The sequence below is a fragment of the Carlito syrichta genome, unplaced genomic scaffold, assembly GCF_000164805.1.
Source record: "Carlito syrichta isolate Samal-C Ts95f unplaced genomic scaffold, Tarsius_syrichta-2.0.1 Scaffold314806, whole genome shotgun sequence".
NCBI lineage: Eukaryota > Metazoa > Chordata > Mammalia > Primates > Tarsiidae > Carlito > Carlito syrichta.
The window spans coordinates 304,277-313,515 of record NW_007258902.1 but is presented as its reverse complement, the minus strand read 5'-3'; the positions used below and the strand labels follow the sequence as shown (position 1 = coordinate 313,515).

General features: G+C 36.5%; 1 protein-coding gene across 1 annotated transcript in view; it reads left to right on the top strand.

Moving 5' to 3' along the window:
- Positions 1-9,239, top strand: part of LOC103274562 (contactin-5) — a 517,374-nt gene that overhangs the window by 237,004 nt on the left and 271,131 nt on the right. The window lies entirely within an intron of this gene.

The following is a 9,239-nucleotide window of genomic DNA, read 5'->3' as shown; positions in this document are numbered from 1 at the left end:
TTCAGGCAATCCACTCACCTCAGCCTCCCAAAGGCGTGGGATTACAGGCTGAGCCACCGAGCCTGGCAGAATTTACATCTTTAAAAATGAGACACTTTCCTGGCACCAACACTACCCTCTGATGAGTTAAAGATCCGATAAGCCTTACTAACTTATACTAGTGCTTGATCAACAATCAGGGATCCTGATCCATTGCCCATGCACTCAGTCCTGCCCAGTTGCCAGTTTTTGTAAATAACATCATAGGGGAACAAGTCACACATGTTTACTCACGTATCACCTGTTTCACTTTTGCCTGGCGATGGCAGAAGTAAACAGAGGCAGAGACCAGCTGGCCTGCAAAGACTTAAATATTTACTATAGGGCCCTTTATAGAATAAGTCTCCTAACCTTTGGCCTCAATTAATACATCTGTGTGACCAATGGTCTCTATGGCCTGCAGGCGTTTTATATTGTCCAAAAATGCCAGAGTCAGCCAGGTTGTGTCTAAGAATTAGGAAAATCTGGTTCAAAAGTTTTCACAATCTCAATTTCTAAGGATCACACATTGTATCCACAGTTCATATTTGCTTTTGCAATATCCATAATGGGTAAGTGATAGTACGATCCCTTCCCAGATGAGGACACTGAAAAAGAGAAATACAATATCCCAGAGCATTGATATAAGTACAGACAGATGTTTTGAATATACAGTCATCTAAATTTCATATTACTGATTCCTCCAAGAAACCATGACTATCACCCTATCTCAAAATCTGTTCTTCTAAAAGTTTGATGTCCTTTGCAGAAACTCTTAAAGAGTGTCTTGAAATATTAGTGTCTAAATTCAACCTGTCTTTCCATATCTTTCGTGACTCCTTCAGGAATTCAGCACTCTCACCAGATTGATTATGCATTACACATTTTTATTCATTTATTCACTGATTTAATTAATGTTGGTTAAGTTCCTCTTACTGCTTTACATGCTGGCAGTAGAGCTGTAAAGTCACCCAGGTCTATTGGCCTAGATGAAAGGTGAACCCCACATTGGAGTGGAGCACGCTGTGTTCTGTGTATCAGGAACGAGCAAAGGATGGTGGGAGTGCCCAGGTTACTGCATTCTACTCAGATGAGTCTGCGACAGTTTTAGAGAGGATCCATATCTGAAAGGCTAAACAGCAGAAAGCATCCTGAATGATGGAAACACAGCATCATTTAAAGGCTTCTAAGATTGAAATGCCAGCACTGGCTTGGTTATTTTTAGGCCACGGGGGTTATATTTGGACGAATTCCACAAAGTACATAAATGTTCATAATTCCTTAAAACACATCATTAAGACAACTCTCTAGACACAGGCGGAAAAAAAATGTGGCTTCTGTGCCCCAATGGAACAATGATTAACATTCAAAGACATTATGTCACTTTGTCCTCACAGCAATAAGATGCAATATTATTAGTCCCTCGGTACAGATAAAAACCTGACACTGAAAGACAAGTGTTCAACCAGAACGTTACTACACAAGACCACATAAAGTGCAGAGGGGCTGTTACTCTGAAAGCCCTTTGGGGAAAGTCCCGATTCTCCATGTTCTGAGACCTTGCCCGCTCCGAAAGAATTAGGTTGTGTAGTCTGGAGATCAGGGTTCCTCCATGGCATTATGCTATGCGCCCCTTGCTTACCTATTGCTTAATTCATAGGCAGCAATGATTGTTGCTATGAATGTAGCAAAAAATGACTTTTGCTTCCCATGACTATTGTATCTTCTAGTGAGAGAGTTGACACTAAGAAATAATCTGTGGGCTCTCCTTGTCATGCACAATTAGATATACACTGTAGGCCACGGGTAAAGTCAAAGCAGGCGTCCCTCTGCATAGAAAAATAGTCTAGAGTGTGACCTAGAAAGAGAAACTGGGCCAGCTAGCCACTTGGCATATATTTTTCACAGTTGGGGAACATACCTTGAAAGTATGTGACCTCTCTCTGTAGCCATGTTTAGGATGGCTTCTGAGTAGGCTCCATCAGGTGTGTGTCCTTGGTAGTCATAGTTTGTGTCCCTTACCCTGGGGCAATTATAAACAGCGTTCTATTTTACTTCTAGATTTATCTCACTGATCACATGCCCACCTGACTTTTGCGTTTTTAAAATAGTCACACTTGACATGAAGACTTTCTTCAAATTCTGTAAAATGTCACTAGGGTCTTGGCCAAGATTTGGCTGGCAGTAAATTTGGATAGCATGATGCATGCGTGTTTTACTGTACCCTTGGTTTATATTTAGAATCTTCTCTCAGCAGAATGGATTACCTTTGGAAGCTCTGTAACAGGAGCTCTGCCTGTTGGAAGAAGTAGGGGGTGATCCTTTGTAGCTAAGTGGTCGATGTTCACAAACAGCGGAAAAGATATGGCCTCTCCTGCAACTCACTTTCTTCTTGAAAGTGCAATTACAAGCATGCTTTGCGTGGTTAGCTCTTAGACTCAGAAGACGAGCCAAGGCTTGAAGGCAGCCTTCATAATCCCACTCTTTCAAGGCATTCCAAAAATGAACGCTAGCATAGATGGCAGACAAACATTTAAGCTACATGTGGTATTGTTTGTAACTCACCGTCTGCATTAGAAACATAACACAACAAAGGACACAACCTAAGGAAGTCTGTGGTAGTTAAATACATAAAAGTAAATGTACATGTTTAATGTAACATAAAAAAATAGGTTTGAAATACTCATAAAAGAGAAAAAATCAAACTAACAAGAACTAAAATACAAACTTTTAGAAATAATTTGAACCTCCCAACAAACTGTGTATTTATTCCACTGACTATTAATTTTGTTGGTGATATAGAGTTGTTTTATGGGTTGAATTTTTCTTGTTTTATTTCTAGTCTCCCTAGTTTCTGATCATTGATCAAAAACACTTGGTTTTAGCTAGTCACATAAAATTTTGTTTTTATATTTCTACCATAAGTTGAACCCTGGCTTGGTCAAGTTATCAGTTAAAAAGACAAGAAACGCTGTCATCATAAGAAAAGAAATGAAGAAAGAAGTAAGGGAAGGGAAGACGAAAAGGAGCAAAAGAAGAAAGCAAAGTGGAATTGGGGAAGGGGAGGAAGGAGAAAAGAGAGAAATGCCAGGGAGGGACAGGAGGAGGAAGGTGGATAATCATTTAAGTGGTCTTATATTGCAAGTTGCTCTCACAATGGGAAGCATTTTATGTACAGAAAATCTTGTTAGATAGAGATGTGTGATCTCTAAGTTTAAATATGTCACATGACTGTAACATGAGCCCCACCAGCTAGTACTGTGTCCCTCTAGAGTAAAGCATTGTCGCTATGACCTCTAAATAGTTTCTATTTACTGCTTAGAGATATACCAGTATTGAAATACACCTGTAACTAGAATGCTTAAAAGAAAAGTCGCACTGTACTAAATATTCAGTAAAAGAAATCAGCTTCATTTTCAATGTAGAGTAGTATTATAGATTTCCTTATTTTTATAAAATCTCTAAACACCGTCCTCACAAATATTAATGACTTTCAATGTCTGCAGTTTGATTGTGAGCTTTTTCAAGAATAAGACTTTTTTGGTTGTTATTTTTTCTATGTTTTTTTCAACACAAAACACTTTGTTCAGAGCATAGTGGATAATTTTAATAATAATTCTATACTATTATAAATATAAATGCTTAGATATGCATATTATTTTATAAGGTTCACTGTGAAAATAGGTGAAAGTCAGAAAAGACTAATTAATAATTGCTGAGAGCTTAGTGTTCCAGGCATTAACTCACAACAACCCTTAGGTATTAGAATTCCCAATTGACAGATGAGGAAATTAGCCCTCAGAATATTAAGGAACTTATTACCCAAGGTCCCATTAATAACTAGCAGTGTCACCAAAATCCCACTTAAAACTGGTAAATACCAGAGTGCAACTCTCCCCTCCATCCTCGACTATAGAACGTAGGCTACCTCTCAGTGAGATATTGACCACCTGAGCTGAGGCATGGGATGAGACTGGGATAGAGTAAGATTATTGCTCATTTACTGTATTTTAAGAGAAAACTGTTTGAAATATCAAAATCCTTGTAATTAGTGCTCTGTCTCTTTTTCTTTTCTTCAAAATTGTATATCTGGCATGATTTTTAAAGTTTTAACTATTAAAGTACATTAAAGACTGACTGTAGAAAATAATAAAAAATAGACTCCTAATTAATAATTTCATACATTAAGCTTTTTTTAATCCCATTTCCTTGGAGAAAAATTTATTGGCTTGGAGTCTACTGTTGTTATGAATACGGTGCAATGCATTCACGATTGATAAGAAATGAATTTGAATATCATGCATGGACAATGGATTGGAGAAGAATGTACCCAACAGATATTAGATCCAATCATGATAGTGGCCCACTGAAATAGGACTTGCCATCTATAGCTTATAGATGAGAGTTACTAAAGTTAAGTAGCCCATTCTCAATGACATAACACAGCCAGGGCTTGTGAATCACTAGAAAGTGGATCCATATTCACCCCCAATTCTATCATCTTTCCAATATGACACATCATCTCCCATTGGCCCACAGCTGAAAGTCATAATAGTGAAAATCATCTATATGAATAAAATATGTTGACTCAATACTTGTGAGTACAGAAGCAACGGAGAAAGCCAATAACACTTAGTGTTTATCAGTAGAGAGTTACAGAATGTCTAATGACAAGAGGTAAAAGAAAGAGTTTTCTTTATGCACATCTGCTTGGTGTTTTAAAAAATGTAACCCAGAAACCGAGCTGAAGAGCAAATGTATTACGTAAGTACAGTGCAGCTGGTGATGTTTTCACAGCTTCTGGGTTTAAAATGCCATATGTCTCTTCAGTTTTGCACACCCTAAAATAGGTGGCCTGACAAAATCTAGATCAAAAAGTTCCTATGTTTATTTTAAATGTGGCTCGACTTGTGAGGTTTATTCCCAGATAGATCAAAGACTCCCTACAATGCAGATCATGTCTTGGTGTCTAGTCACCCCATGTTATTATTCAGAAGCCTAAGCCAATGCCCTTCACTTACCTGCAGATATAACCTTTTGTGGTTCTGATTTTATATTGCCAATAATTTTGTTGTTATAATAATCTTACAAGTACTGTACTGTTTTTTACATTTCATAGCCTAGAAAACTTATTTTAAGCTTCCAGTGTTTAACTTTTAATTTTTTAAACATTATCACTGCCCTTCCACATAATCGTTTGAGGCTTTGTCTATATAGTACAGACCTCATGTTTCATAAAAAATATCCTGCAATATAAAAAATAAATCTGAGCCGGGCTCAGTGGCTCAGCCTGTAATCCCGCGTTTTGGGAGGTTGAGGTGAGTGGATTGCCTGAACCCGTGGGTTCGAGACCCACCTGGGCAACTTGGCGGGAACTTATCTCTACAATAAATCAAAAAATCAGCTGGTCATGGTAGCACGTGCCTGTAATTTCGTCTATTGGGAAGGCTGAGGCGGAAGGATCGCCCAAGCCCAGCAGGTTGAGGCTGCGGTGGCCGGGAGCGGCCACTGCACTCCAGTCTGGGCGACAGAGTGAGACTCCAACTCAAAAAATAAAAATAAAAATAAATCTGTTGCAAACGTCTAGTTGATTTGTGTTTGATATAGCCTACAGTTTTCAGGCATGTCACTTTTATGGCAATTCATAAATTCATGCCACCTTTAATGTCAATTAGCGTTTATTCAATGATGGTGTTAAATGTATTTCTCCAATATGGAGGTTGACTTCCTTGTAACAAGATTCACAAGTCAAATTCCATTTGTAGGTGTGTCTGTGTGCATGTTTGGTTGTGTATGTGTGTGTGTCTTCCTGTGTATGTCTTTGGGCTTGCTTGAAAGCTTTTATATCAAGTAGATTAGTGAGCAATTTATATGTACTAATTGCATGTGGCATCTTGAGATGCAGCCAAGTGAAATCACCAAGTCACAATGTTTCTGAGGGTTTTTTTTTTTTGCCTATTAGCATTATAGATAAATATATAGCTATATGTATAAGTCTTTACATGCTACATAACTTGGCACAAAGATTCATAAACCAAGAAGAGTTATCATCAAAGTAGCAAGATCTGAAACAATATCTGTCTTTTATCAGTCAAGAATTGATATATTGATACCATTTTCAAATTCTGAAAGCAGTGTAACAGGCCATTTTTATTTGTGAAATTGTTGGTAGAGTGAATTTGAATAATATTTCACTGGATCTCACCCAGTAGATTTCGAGCTGACAGCAAACAGACATTGTGGCACATTTATATTTGTATTCTCAGTGTAAGCTATACATATATAGTGATGTCCAAAAGACATATGAAAAAGGAAAACAGAAATGAATTCATATTAGTGTCACTGATCACGTGTTTGGTTCCGTGACAAATTCATTTTGGAATCAGGACTTTAAAGTAGGCCATTTTACAGAGGTATGCAAAATATGTTTGAAGAAACATTTTTTTTCCAGTTTGTGTTTTTTCCAAATGTCAAATCTGTTTTTATTTAAATATTTTAACAATTCTTTCTTCCCTAATTTTTCATTTTTGTATTTTTTCAACATTACTTTTCAATTTCTGGGTCCACATTAGTTATAGGACATTAACAGACAGATCAGTAAATCTAAACAATATGTTTTGATCAACTATTATATGTGGGACAGTGTGGAGTCTAAAATAAACATACATGTCAAGTCACTTTGCTCTCCACAATCTCACTCATCTAATTTGGTGTCAGACTGTAGCCAACTAAAAATTTAATAACAGTTTGTCGGCAACAGTAAAGAGGTAACAAGATACTACATGATTATTTTCCAGATTAATAAGAACTCCAGGTATCCAGAGTCGGTTCAAACCACCCCTTTTGGGGTTGTGATGAATGTATCTTATTTAATTTAGTCTAAACATTGAATTATGAGTAGAATTAGAAGGGACAGGGAAGAATAGTAGAATATCCTATGTGGGGTAAATAGTTTAAAGAAAATACGGGATACATTAAACTGGTTTACTTGGATCACAGAGGTCATGCATAATATCAAGTAGCTTGGCAAAGTAGGAGAAGAAAGTTTCCAGAAGTCCAAATGTAAAAGTAGAGTTTAATGTTGCCTGTGAATCTCACCACTCTTATCAGTATTTTTAGCATACTTGACACGTAACTATGAAGAGACTGATTACAGAAGGCAGGTACAAAAAATCATTATCAATATTTGAAACTCACCACAGTAAGAATTTTGAATGATGGCTTCGAAGTTGAATCACAGATTGTGTATCAAGGCCTAAAATCCTGGCTATGCTATGGTAAGTTGAATCACAGATTGTGTATCAAGGCCTAAAATCCTGGCTATGCTATCGTAAGGTAGGGCTTCTTAAAGACCAGATTATACCGGCAAGGAGACCAATGAGTTAATAAAAATAAAATAAAATTTCTACCCAAGGGCAAGTAACTAACTTTGCGGCCTTGGGTAGCTCTGTGTGTAGGACATATTAGTGTCTAGGACTAGCATTTAATGCATGAGAGTTCTTTCTTTCGGTTCTTTCCTCTCATTTCTAAACTGTTTTTGGACACAAGTTTGCGTTTTGTATCCACTATTCTAGTATTCATGTGCAGTATCCTCCAACACATATTCTTTCTGATGCAACCTTTTTTTGACAATGATGCTAGACTGCATCTACCATAATAAAAACTACTTAAGTGCAGGACTTGGCTGCTTCTGCATGCCTAACAGCATCGAAGATTGAGCTAGAATTGCATAGTATTATGTGAATAAACACATGAATGAACACGTGAATGAATGAATGAATAAACAAAGTCTCACTAGCTTTAAAAAAAAAATCTCTTTTCAATTCCTGGGCCCGTATTAGTCACAGTACATTAAGAGACAGATCAATAAATCGAACAATATTTTATAATCAATTATATATGTGGGTAATATGTGAAGTACATTTTTTTCTGTTTATTGGGAATTAAGAGAAGAGATAGAGTAAAATATTTTAGAGTTTTTTTTGCCAAAAATGTTGCTAGAGAGAAATAATAAATTCAGTGCAATTTTTAAAATATTTATTGTTCTGTTTTAAACAGAATGTCTGTGAACAAATAGTCACTTTTATTCAACATTTTTCTTTAAAAGTCAGCCAAGAGGAAAGGCACTTTAATTTGTATCTTATAGATTTCATGCAATTACAACAGTATCTCATACTTTATAAAAGAAATTTTTGTTACAGTTTTTACAACATATATATATATATGTAGAGGGAGAGAGAGAGAGAGAGAGGAAGAATGTAAGTGAACTAAGAAAAATTTTACACTAAAATCTAAATTCACAAGTTATTTTTCCAAAGACACTCAGATTCTATTAAGAAAAAGAAAAATTTGAGCAGCTATTTAGTGATAGAACCTGTTATATCACTTCTATCTATGTGACTGCTGCTCCTTTACTTTAAAAGAACAAAACACTTCTTATCTACAGGGTGCCTGAATGAAACGTCATTGTACACCTAACCCTTAACTGTACCCCACAAAACCATAATAAAAAATACTGATTAATGAAAAAAAAAAAAAGATATAAGATACAATTCAGGGTTAGATATAAAAATGATCACTACAGGTAATGTTTAAGTCTCACTTTGGTCCCCATATCAGCTGGATGAGATCAGGTACCCTTATTCATGAAGTGTGCCCTCCCACTTCAGTTTCTCACCACTGGCAGTTTCTCCCCTGGCAGTTTCTCACCACTGCCAATCTCTCTGTAGTTCATAATTGTTTAGGGTTCACTTATGAGTGAGGACATGTGGTACTCAGTAATTTGGTTCTGTGATAGATCACTGGGTACTGAAAATTCTAAAACCAACCAAATTAGTGCAAAGTTCATAATTTTGCCCTTCTTTATGGTTGTGTAATATTCCATCATGTATATGTATCACATCTTTTAGATCTATTCTACTTTCAGTGAGTGGCATGGTTGGTTCTATGTTTTCACTATTGTGAAAATGCTGCAATAAACAAGCATGTGCAGATATCTTTTTTGTAGAATGATTTGCATTCCTCCAGATATATTCCCAGAAGGGGGATAGCTGAGTCATATGGAAAGTTGATTTTTGGTTCTTTCAGGAATTGCCACACTGTTTTCCACAGAGGTTGTACTAATTTACACTCTCACTAACAGTGTAGAAGAGTTCCCATTTCCCTGTATCATCTCTAGCATCTGTTGTCTTTTGAGTTATTGATGACGGCCATTCTGACTG